A 13,323-nucleotide genomic window follows, 5' to 3' on the forward strand; every position below is an offset into this window, starting at 1 on the left:
ATCCTGTTCCCAGCCAGTGATGTGCTGTCATAGAATCCAGGAGTTCTAGGGCACTGATTTCATTATCTTTTTTGCTGACTTTGGTCATAATCAGGAAAAATAAGTCAGTGTCTACATGTTGCTTTACCTGGTTTTTTTTTTTAAAGGAGGGTGAGGGCTGGACTCATTTTGATTACTAAAAAAGCAAGTTACCTTTGTCTCTGCCTGTCTGAGAAATGTAGGCACCTTTATCTCTGTGAGTCTCTTCTGTTCTCTTTTTTCCAGTGCTAATGTGCATTACAAGAAGACTGGATGTTTCTGGGGATAAAACAAACTTATTTCCCAATAAATGGTACCACAAATACCATAAAATATTTATTTCTTCAGTGAAACTCTTTCAGTGAATAGATTATTTGAATTAGCCTATTTATAAGCATATAAACTTGTTACAACTGTATCAGTTAAGATGTTAAGGGAGTAGAATCAATTCTTTTGAACAAACTTGATCATTGTCAGTTGTAGAGAAAAATAGCTACCTATTGTTCTAGGGGATGATGTACCACAGACAAAAAGAAACCAATATTTTTTTCAATTCTCTTTTAATTTGACCATCAAGGTCAAAAGATGCATCAAGAAAGTACACCTGTATAGCTAGAAAATCATATCCCTGATTGCCCCTCAGCACATTTGCTTTCCCCAAGGGAGAAGGATCAATCCTGCCAGGATCCAGCACTGCACTTATGAAGTAGATCAGGTTCACTGATAACCAAGGGAGGACTCTAAATGCATGAAGAGCAAAGATCTTCACTATGCTGGCCATAGGAATAGGAGTCTGAACGCTTGCACATCCTGCATCATGAGCTGCAATTTTACCAATTGCCTGAATCCAATGACACATAATTTACATACAACAGATTATAAGAAACAGATTTATTACTTAGAGGTAAGCTGCAAGGGACAAAAGCCTAAACTTCATCGGGACCCCAAGGCTTAAGAAAGCTGTGCCCTAGCTGGGTGTGGTGGTATGTGCTTGTAATCCCAGCATTCTGGGAGGCTGAGGCAGGAGGATTGTAAATTCAAGCCCAGCCTGGGCGATTTAGTGACTTAGCAAGACCCCGTCTCAAAAATAAAAAGTAAAAAGACTGAGGATATAGCTCCATGCAAAGGCCATGGGTTTAATTCCCAATACTGGGGGGGGGGGGCAAGAAAGAAAGCTGCCCTGGAGAGATGGAGTCTTGACTTCTTATGCTCCAACTGCACTGCGGCTGAGGCACCCCAAAAGGCACCTGTCACAGGTCATATACTCAGGGGCAACAGATTTGATAGGTAAAACTTTTTTCCTGGTGCTGAAGATTGAACCCAGGGCCTTGTGTATACAAAACTCACACTCTATGACTGAGCTTACTGCCAGCTCAGGGCAAAGCTTTGAAGGACAGGTTGCTTATAGGGGAAAGAGGAATAAAACTGCTACCCTGAGCAGTTCCTCCCTATCTCAAGATGTTACACTCCCTAGAAGGGACAGGAACAAGGTCCAGATGATTTCAAATAGTTTCCTCTCAATCTAATGATATTGCCACTCAAGAACATTTTATGGTTATTCTTAGGAACTACAAGCATGAAAGGGGAGGAGAACTGAATTGGTTCAAGGCTACCCTTCAACACATTTCTGGCACATAACTTTTTTCTTTTTTGACACAAGATCTCACTATGTAGTCCAGGCTGGCTAATAATGAATCTTTCCATGTGGCCGAAATTGTACAAAGTAAATATGGAAGCTATGGTTGCCATCTGCCAGCTGCCATATGGCTCAAATAACTCAGAAAGCCAGATGCTGAGGGGAAAAATGAAATGAGAAACAGAGTGCTGACCTTTCCTTTTCACACCAACTCTGATGCCTCATTGCTTACATTCCTGCCTTAGCTCAGTGAGATGGCCCTATTTCTTTTATAATTTCCCCCTTTCTACCTACAGTATTTCAAGTGTGTTCAGGGCTGGGTACTTTCCCCATGAATTCTGCTGACAAGATGGTTGTTTCTCCAGTTGCCCTATGATGTGCACACTGCTTTTTCCCTAGTGACCTGCTCCACTCATCAGCTGTGCTGGGCCAGACAAAAGAGAAGAAAAGCACAAGGAGAGTGACAAGAACTGGACAAAACTGAATTCAAATTTATCACTCATTCACTGTTTGACTTTAAATAAGTTCCTTAAACTTTCAGAGCCTCCATTTATGTTTATATGAATGTCTCCCTTACCAGACTGATTAGGCAAAATAAGGAAATAAGGCATATCAAAATATTAGAACAGGGTAATGCATATTATAGGCACTCATTGACTACAGATAAAACATTGAATGGAGACCTATAACACTTAGGGATTATGGTTCCTGGCCTCATAGCTGTGATGATATCATCATTTGGTATCCATGGACACATATAAGTATCTTGTCCAAAGTAAGCAATGAAATATTTGAGATGGCCTTCAGTTTTTCTGCTATTAACATAAATATGCCATGAACATTCTTATAACTAAATCTTCGTACATATACTTTACTTTCTTAAGTTCCTCTGAAGTCAGAACACAGGTATGTTATTCTGGCTTTTGGTACTTATTGCCAAAGTTCCTTTCAAAAAACTGAACCTAGTTATAGTTCCAGCAGCATGCCTATGTATCAGTGTAGCAGATGACTAGTTGTCCCCACATCCATTCTCCCTTTCTTCCATCATCAGAATTGAGCTAGGGCCAGGGATTTAGCTCAGTGGTTTTGCTGCCCGCTGCGTAAGCACAAGGACCCGAGTTCGATCCCCTGTACCAAAAAAAAAAAAAAAAAAAGAATTGAGTTTAGATGTGTACATGGCTACCCAGATTGACTACATTTCCTGTAAACAAGTATAATACCTTCTTAGGGGATTGCAAAACAGAAAAATTGTAGGATTTTGGGACCTTGAATGACTTCATGAAGCCTTAAGCCTGATCAGTTATATAAGGTCTCTTCTATAGACTCTCAGCCTAAATCTTAAAAGTACAGTGGGGTTAAAACATCTTTTATTAGTAATAGTAAGGCACTTTGGAGTACTAATTCATTTTATATGATGAGTAGGTTATGTATGACTGCATTATCCATGACAACAAAAACTATGTATCCCCCATGTACAAACAGGTGCCAGTATTCATGTGTTAACAATTATCATTCACATCCACATTAAAAAAAAATTCCCTTCATGTAAAAGCGCAGTGGATTCAGTGCCAATCACTCTACCCTTCTTCTTCATAACCATCCTTCAATGTTAATGCACAGTGTATCTTTCCTCATAGGAAGTTACTAAAGTTTGGGCACATAATCTAATCAAACACTATGGTGTTCTTTTGTTTATTTTCAAGTCTAAACTTGCAGTTAATTGTCTATGAATATTTTGTAGGATTATAGGTCACACTTCTGGAGAGTTAAATTAAGTTGTACAACCCATTATGGAGACGAGAGTCTTTTTTTTTTGGTACTGGGGATTGAACTCAGGACCTTGCACTTGCAAGGCAGGCACAGTGCCACTGAGCTCAATCCCCAGGAGAGTCTATTTTTTAAAAAGTAATTCTCTTAGTATTGCAGTAGGCCATATGTTAACTTCTCTCCTGTCGCTAATTCTGGAAGTTTCTAATCACTGTTAACAGAGGAGAGTTCCTAGATCATAAAGAATTCTAGAAATAAAGTGAATATTATTATGAGGATTTGTACAAGCTATTTCTGTGATAGTTAACTGATTGTGTCAACTTGAATAAGAAACACTCAGTTGAATTGGATCAGCATAGTTGTGTGGCTGAAGGGATTTACTGAAAACAGAAGACAAACCCTGAGTGTGAGTGAAACGAACAATAGACTTCCTGCCAGAATGGAATGACAGGGAAGGAAGGCTCGCTTCTGTTTCTGTCATCGCCTTCACCCTGGACGTTGTCTCCTGGCTTCCACGCAGACCCTTCAGCTTCCTCTTTACGGATGCACATGGGACAATATAGTGAGCTCCACGCCTTTGACTGGATCTTTCAGATCTTCAGTGCACAGAGAGCCCTTTTGCATTTTTCCACATCTGACTTTGTGGGTGGCCACTGTAAGTCAATCTTGTAAATTCCTATATATTTGTATATCTTACATTAAATCTGCTTCTCTAGTAAGCACTGACTGTATAATTTCTAAATAGGTGTTTAATATTTCCTTTACTTTTTAAATAGATGTTAAATTACCCATGATTAACACTATCTTTGTTCTCCTTCTCTCAAAGATTACAGCTCTGTACTATTTTCTAATGCCTGAAAAGTTACTTGTATTTATTTTAAGCAGTATTATTGTTTGAGAAAGAGTCTCACTATGTTGTGCAGACTAGCCCTACACTCTTGATTTTCCTCCCTCAGTCTCTTAAGTGCTGGAATTACAGGTATGCACCACCATGCCTGGCTTTATTTTATTCAGCTTTATGGTCATCTATTGTGGAACTGTGAATCTTTTATTCTGTCTTGGTTGAACCAGAAGTGTCTGTGAAATTTTAAGTCATATTTTTTTTTACCTTAATGCTATATAAGGATTACCTTATATTAAATAAACACTCAGGAACTGATATAGCTCTAAGACCTGCTTCATATCACTGGCCCTTCTTCAGTTGCCATTTATTGATTTACCATCATAATGGTGATTCAATGGTGATTCTCTCCATTTCAAGTCCCCCATCTCCTGCTACTACCAACTCCTCAGCTTCTCCTTTGTATGTGTATTAACAAGACTCATGCTTTCTTGACAACTTTGGTCTACTGTAGAACTATAATGGTATCTCTTTATGAATCCTTTTAGCAACACTTTCAGCTTCTACAACCTACTACTATCAACCCATCCTCTGTATTCCACATTGGAACTCCTGAAGAGATAACCTAATAACTACCCCTGTCTCTCTTTTGAGAGATTTGAGCCAAGGTTTTTTGGGGGGTTTTTGTTTTTTAATCAGCTATGGCAAGGAAGGCAGGTGGGGAAGAGAGTGAAGTTGGTCACTGTGTGCAGATCATGGCCACCCAGCACTGCTTACTTAACAGGGGCTGTGGCCAGAGAAGTTCTATTAGAAGGAATAGTGAATGTAGCAGTCACTGAGATTGACCTATAGCAGTGATTTATTTATACATCTCTCTAAATGTGAAATTTTTGAGGGTGGAGTTCATGTTTTAGATATTCTTTAATCATTTAGTGCTCAGCAAATTGGTTGGCACTTAGTAAATTAAATTTTATTGAATGAATGAATGAATGAATGAATTGATCAACGGCTATCTTGACTTCCCAACTAGACTATAAACTTTCTTGACAGGTTCCAGAATTTAACATAAATCCTTTAAATGAACAAATTAAAGGAGTACTTTGGGGATGGTTTTAAGAAATTCTGTTTTACAAATAATTGATAATTTGAAATAGGAAGAAAAGGTCCAAAGGGGTAGGGGAAGTGGGAGGGGAAGGGGAAAGGAAAGAAGGGAAAGGAAAAATTATGAGAAAAGAAAAAAATGGAAACAAAGTCTATGTAAATAGGGAAGGGTGGAGGGGGTGAAGGGCGCACAGGTAATGGGGAAAAAATAAGAACCAAGATACATCATGTACAAGTACAAGCAACCAATGACAAATGTAAACATACTGTATACCTAAAATGTACCAATAAAAGAATTTAAGCAAAAAAAGAAAAAAGAAATGCTGTTTTAAGAAACAACTGAACCAGGCTTGGTGGTACACTCCTATAATCCCAGCACTTGGGGAAGAGAGGCAGCAGGATATGAAGTTCAAGACCAGCATGAGCAATTTAGTAAGACCTTGTCTCAAAATAAAAAATAAAACAGGGCTGAGAATGTAGCTCAGTACAAAGGCTACAATCCCCAGGTATAATTTCCAGGTCCACATCCATACATACCTACACATACAAATTGGTTTTACTTAATTGTTCTGAGTCAATATTTTATAGTGGTTCTTGATAATAAGAATTATTTTGTACAGACAGTGGGTATGGGTTTAAGTCTTTGTTGTTTCCCTCTAAACTTGTGAGTCATTGACCCTGAAGCTGGAATAGACCTGGTTTGCACCATAGAGAACTTAATTATCCCCATGGTAATGCAGAACTTCTTGCCTACCAGTTCTTCCCACATATTTATTATATTTAAAACAAGAAATCATTATTTACTTCATAGTTGATATTCTGATGTTTTTCAGGACAAAATTCTTAATCTCATTCATTCTTCTATGTAAAACACTGTTATAGCAGCAATATAAAGTAATTCATAGCAACAATAAAAAAGTAATTATCAGTAATACTGTATGAAATAGAAAGTGATCTGACAATTTTATAGCATTTTAGTATTCAAAATTTTCCTTTCATTTTACCTAACAATTATATGAAGATATTGGTATTGAAAAGTATTTAGCCAACTAACTGATAATTTTACATATCTTAAAAAGGCAACCACTAAGTTATATCATATATTTAAATTTAAAATATTTTTGTTTATTAAAAATTCTTGTTTATTATAAAGTTAGAAAATAAGGACAGGCAAAAGGACATTTAAGCCAGGCATGGTGACATACATCTATTATTCCAGCTACTTATGAGGCTGAGGCAATAGGATCACAAGTTCAAGGCCAGCCTGGGCAACTTAAGAGTCTCTGTCTCAAAATAAAATTTATAAAAAAGGTGGGGGGTGGCTGGGAATATAGTTTCATGGTGGAGTGCCTAACATGTTCAAGGTATTGGGTTTAAACCCCAGTACTGCAAAAGACCAAAAACATTTACCAGTCTAGTAATCTCTCCTCCCCGTGGTTGATTATGTCTTTCTAGTATATGTATATGTGGAGGTGGTACAGAGGTGGTGTACAGAGAGAAAAAGAGGCACTTCACTCATTACACTTTGCCCTCTAGCCCAACTTTGTTTTAGTTAATATACTGTGAACACCTTTTTAACTATATTAACTATGGTGTTGTTTTAATTGGTTTGAGTATTATGGGTGTTCCTGTTGAATGAATTTACAATACTTTAACCAGTATTTATTTTGTTGGACAGTATAATTTTTTTCAATTCTTAACCAATATAAAATATAAACACAGAGATAGAGAGATAGGAGAGATGGGAGTGATGGGGGGGGAGAGAGACAGTGACAGAGACAGAGACAGAGACAGAGGAAGAATGTAGGACAGAGAGAGAAAAAGAAGGGAGGCTAGTGGAAACGACAATGAATATCTTGTGGCACACATTATTGATTATTTTATTAGCATAGATTCTTTTAGTGTTATTTTTGAAGTGAATTGCTGGTCATTCAGGGTACACATTTTAGATATTTTGTCAAAGAGTGTGGGGGACTTCGCTGGAGAGAAATGATTAAACTGTGGGGCAAAAGCACACAGGTTCTGTAAAAAATAAATGGTTAAACAACAAAAAGTTTAGATTAGTAAAACATGCTGTATTTGCCCATTGTCCTTCCCCTTTCCCCCAAAAAACTGCCTAGCTTTGAGACAGTTACTTGCCCAACTGCTTTTCTTCTTCTTTTTTCTCTTACACTGATATTCTAAATAAAAGCCAGAGAGTTCTTGGCTTTGGTGCTATTCCTGAAAGTCTCCCTAATGACCAGGTGCTGTTGGCTGAGATAACCCCTCTGGGCTCTCAGCGATTAAACTAAGTCTCATCTCTGAGTAATCTTTCATTCTCTATGCCACCACAGTCACACATCACAACAAAAGAGCTCTCCTGATTAAATGTAGAACCTTCCCTAATAATGGATATAATCCTTATCAGATAGGCAAAAATAGTTCTTTAAATTTGCATTTTTTGATTACTGATGAAAATGAAAAAATTATCTTTATTGACTCCATTCTTTACTGGCTTATCTGTAGAAGTCTTTTGCTCATTTTTGTTTGTCTATCTATCTTTTCCTTATTGGTTTGTAAGACATAACCTTTGTTCTTTTTATTCCTTTCAGTTTGGAATCAGCCCTTAATTTTTTGGTGATTTCTGAAGCACAGGTTTTAGTTTTTTGGGTATTTTAAAAGTCAGTCTTTTGTGCTTGCTTTGGCAGCACATACACTAAAATTGGAACAATACAGAAAAGATTAGTATGGCCCCTGTGATTATCATCCTGTGCAAGAATGACATGTAAATTCATGAAGTAGTCTATATTTTTTGAAGAAACAGTCTTTTGCTTTGTTTCATGTAACATAATCCCCACTCCCCACCATTTCCACATGTAGTCCATGGTTTCATTCTTTTATCTACATCTTTAATCTATCAGGAATTTATTTTGAAACATGGTGTATTTTTTCCTCAAAACAACTGGCCAATCACCCCTTCATTTATTGTATAATCTGTACTGTACTTTCCTCACTCATTATGAAGGTCACTTTTATTATCTGCTTGGATCTGAATAACATTGAATGTTAATGAGAAAACATAAAGATGTTCTACAGATCTAGCCATTTTTCTGAAACTTCTAGAACTGTTTTCAGTCAGCATCTAGGTAGAGGGGTAAAGAGATATAAATTAAAATGTCAGAGACATAATGAATAAAATTTTAAGTCAGAAAATATTATAAATATTTTATAACAATGGCATGGCTAATGTGGACTTGTGAGATTTTTTTTTTTTTTTTTTTTTTAGTACTGAGGATTAAACCTAGGACTTTATACTGAGTTCTATCTACAACTATTTGTGTGTGTGTGTGTGGAGACAAGGTCTCACTAAGTCACTAAGTTGCACAGGCTGGACTTGAACTTGCAATCCTCCTGCCTCAGCCTCCTACAGTGTTGAGAGCACATGCACTATGCTAATCTAAGATTTTATTGCTATGCATCTGCAGTATAATGGCATGTATTTTATGATGATATTTGGCTTAATAAGACAATAAGATAGTCTTAATAAGTTATAGGTGACAGGGGCATAATGCATATATATGTATATAATTATTCAGAAGCAAAATATTACGAATTTAAAGTGCTCAAGCAAAATATAGTTTCATGTTTTTCCAAAACAATGTACATAATTACACCACAAAAACTGAAATCAAGGGGTAGAGGTATAGCTCAGTGGTAGAATACTTGCCTAGAATGCATGAGTCCCCAAGGTTCAGATACCACCAAAAAAAAGAAAGAAAGAAAGAAAGAAAAAAGAATACATTTTATTTAAATTGAAGCTCCAAACACCTAGAAAGTCATCTGTGTAAAAGATGAATCTGTCACTGTAAGTTGTTCCTTTCTCACAAACTACCCCCCCATCACAAAAATACCTATTTGATCTCAGCAATGGCCCTAATTTTAGTTTTAGTAAAAAATGACAGATTTGATAGTGAATACAGTAAGCTGAGATTTACTTAGGAACAATGACTTTCTCAACTACTATGCATGTAATTTAGTGACAATTAAGTCACTTACCATTGGATTGCTCCTGAAAATACTATAATTGGTTAGTTAATCCATGTACCATCTCACTGTGGTAAATGGTGGCCTTAACTGTGACAATGACTTGGGTCAAATTACATAACCAAGCATATAAGGATAAATCTGTAGAATTTTATATTAGGTCATTGCGAAGACTGATATATGTAAGTGATTCTTCTTTCTCTCAGAGTTAAGAAGACACTTTTAGACATATTTGGTGCATCTGATGTTAAACATAATACATGCTATCAAAAATCAGGATTACTTAAGGACTTCATGTGTGTGAACCTGACTGTAAAAAGAGCTGCATTGGTATCAGCAAGAAACTGGCAGGTGAATTGTCTAGGCAAACTCTCTAATGCCTGTGCTTTTCCCAGTGCTCATTTACAGTAAAGAAAACAAGCCAGGTAGCTGGGGAATTCTGCCTGAGAAAAGGCTTATTATCCCCTCTTGAGAGATAAATTTGATTTTATCTCTTGGCCATATTATAAAGTATGGCTGTTTTCCACATCAGCACTTGAGGATAATTTTTTTAAATGTTTCTCACTTCTTTCCCTGTGATCATGCTTTCTACAGTTAAGTGTATTAACTAACAAATAAAACAAAAATGAAAAACAACAACAAAAGAATATTACCACTTCATCTCTATAGGTCTCTCACAGATCTCTTCTCATTTCACCTACTCTAACTTCCTGTTCGCCAACAAGAATCTCCTGGTCAATTCATTCCACTTGTAAAATCTAAATTTTTGTATGCTAGCCTTTAAGAAAGCTAGGTAAATTCCATCCCCAGTATCACACACACACACACACACACACACACAAGAAGGGAAGGGAAGGGAAGGAAGGGGAGGGGAGGGGAGGGAAAAAACTAGGTGATGGTCTTATTTTGGAAGTTTTCCTGATTTCAGTCCTGTGTTTTATCTTGTGGCCTTTACTTGTGATTGTTCCAGGCTGTTTCACAATCACCATGTTCCCATGTGTAGGTCTTAGTGTTTATAATCTGAGACAAAGGAGGCATATGTGTGACAAATCGCTGTTTTCATTTTATGGCTTAGTTCAGTTCATTTTTATTGAAAGATCTATGAACACAATAGCTAAATCCACTGTACTTATAGTGCAAATTTTTAAATTAAATTTGTAAACTACTAATTTTTATTTGCACTGTCATGGCTGCCTCAATGTCCTGAGTCATTTCAAAACGTTTATTTCATGGTCATTTTGACTTTGAGGAATAGCCAGAAGTCACATGATCCCAGAGCCAATAAGGTGAATGAAGACACACTGTGATGTTTTTACAAGCCTGTTATTCTGTTAGATGACATTCAGCAGCATCATTCATTGTACTTTTTTAATCATATAATGTAAAGACACTCATAAAAGAGGACTTCCAGAACTCCTTCAGAAAGTGACAAGAATGATGGAGTATATTCAAAGCAAGCAGTATTTTGAGACAAATTAATAGCAATGTGTCTACAGCAAATAATAAATTTTTTAAACTCTCTCCATATATATATATATATATATATATATATATATATATATATATATATATATATGGAATGAGACAGGGTCTTGCTACGTAGTTCAGGCTGGCCTCCTGCCTCTGTCTTCGAGTGCTGGAATTACAGCAGTGCACCACCATACCTGGCATTTAGTGCATATTTTGATCACTTCTTTTTTTTTGGTACTGGGGATCAAAATCGGGACCTTGCGCTTGTGAGGCAGGCGCTGGAACCACTGAGCTAAATCCCTGGCCTTTTGATCACTTCTTGTATGTTGAAATCTTGAAAGATCGAAATGTCTAAAGTGTAAAGTCCAAGAAATAATAATCTTGGAAAATCCTGAGTATTGAGATCCTGAAAGCTGAAATCCCCTGTAAGGGAAAAAAGACTATGTAAAAAAGGCAGAAAGTTGAATTATTGAGACTGGCCACACAATATGGCAACAATGAAAGCCTCAATCTAAAAATATGTCACTTGTCTGCATTGATATTCTTTCCAGCTGATAATTTTCCAGAAGCTGTTAATGAATTAAAGCCACCATTTGCCTGCAGAAGCCACCAGTTTCTGATTGGCTGCAAAATGATTATGTGCATAGAGACATATACACAACAGTGTTGTTAGATCAAAATCCTCCTGAGTCAGCCTCCCAAGTGCTGAGATTATAGGTATGCATAACCATGCCCACCCAGCTTTTCCCCTCTTCTCATAAAGCCACCATGATTTAATCATGGGTATTCCACCCTAATGATTTTAATCCTAATCACTTTCCAAAGGCCTCACCTTTAAACACCACAATTGGATTATATTTATACCCTTCTAATATCTCATAATAGATTACATTTAAATACCTGAAGCTTTGAAGGGCACTCAAATAATATCTAAACCATAGCATACCACATACTTACCTGCTTTGATATTGTGCTTATAAAACCTGTCACAGTCATAGTACTTAGCCATATTGTACTGTGTCATCTTTTGTTTGGTTTTGTTTTTTGCTGTGTCATCTTTGGTTAACTTGCCTATTTAATGGTAAATTCCTCAACGTGGGAAACTTCCCATGAGACTTTGTGTCTCCCATTCTTTTTTATGATATCTACCACATACGTGACCTGTTAAGTAAACAGTTTCTGCTTCATCATGAAAACATGCAAGTGTACCTGCTAGAAGAATGTGAGAAACAATGGAAAAGAACCAAGGTCTTTCTAGATCTGATGACAGCCAGCTGGTCCCCAAACATGTGGGTTCAGCCAAAATCAATAAAGCTACCTACCCAACTCAAAGTTGAGTCAAAAAATATTCCAGAAGACCTATCCAATAAATGCATAGTCTCCTAAGACATAATATAACTTATTGTTTTAATCCACTGACCTTTGGGGTAGCTTCTTAGGCAGCAGCTTTGTGGCAATAAGTAACTGGTAACAATATCTGTGGGTTAAAGTTTACCTGAAGAGTACCAACTTGAGAACTCTGCTAGCTTAAAAAAAAAATTAATATTCAAGGCTTGCTTTTACCAGTCTTATTGTGAATATGAAGAGACATATTTATAAATCAGTAGAAATAATATTTTCCATTGTTTGTTGTTTTAAAATGAATATGACATTTTTAAAAAGATTAATATAAAATTTAATTAAGGAAAAATAAATCACCAATAATCTTTTTTATCCCAACACATTGATGTTAAGTTTTGCATTTCTATTGAACCAGTATTTGTGCTTATATTTACATGCAGTTCTAAGAAAAAAAGATGTTTTGCTTTAATACTGAAGGAAAAGTACCATATTCATACTTAATCTTCACAAGTATTTTAATGGTTTATTAATAGTTCTTCAAGTAGATTTACTATAATTCTCAATTGCTTTAAAAAGTTAATTACTGTTTTCATATTACCAATGTGATTTTTTTCTTTCTTTGGTATTATTTCTTCAGGGAACAGGCAATAAACATTACCCTTTTTGTTTACTGTTCCATCCTTTCATATCTCCAATGCCTAGCTAAGTGTGTAACAGGCAACCAATAAACATTTGTTGAAAGAAAGCAACGAATGAACAAATGGAATTTATAGAAGGAGGCTTTCTAGTTCTGTTTGCTGCAAATGCTTTATACCTATATAAATCCAGTACTACTGATTGGTAGATTGAACCCAAGACTTAAAACACCTAGCTATATCCCCAGCCCTTTTTATTTACTTTGAGACAAGGTCTTACTAAGTTTCCCAAACTGGTATTGAACTTGTGATCCTCCTGCCTCAACAAATACTTTTTAAACAGAATTAATAGGACTGAATTAGATTCAAAATTCATGTCATTTGAAATAAAACATTTTGCACTCATTTTAAATTTATCATGTATAGATAAAGGGATTTGTTATTCACTTCTAAATCCATGGAAAAAAATTTTAAGTTTTTATTAGTAGATC

At 36.2% G+C, this 13,323-nt stretch overlaps 1 pseudogene; it reads left to right on the plus strand.

Annotated features, from left to right (window-relative positions):
- Positions 1–8,034: 8,034 nt before the first annotated feature.
- LOC147827668 (U6 spliceosomal RNA) lies at positions 8,035–8,155 on the plus strand (annotated as a pseudogene).
- Positions 8,156–13,323: the final 5,168 nt, after the last annotated feature.

This window comes from Heterocephalus glaber, unplaced genomic scaffold (assembly GCF_053883595.1).
Source record: "Heterocephalus glaber isolate CG9 unplaced genomic scaffold, H.glaber_assembly_v1.0 deba00001442, whole genome shotgun sequence".
Lineage (NCBI taxonomy): Eukaryota > Metazoa > Chordata > Mammalia > Rodentia > Bathyergidae > Heterocephalus > Heterocephalus glaber.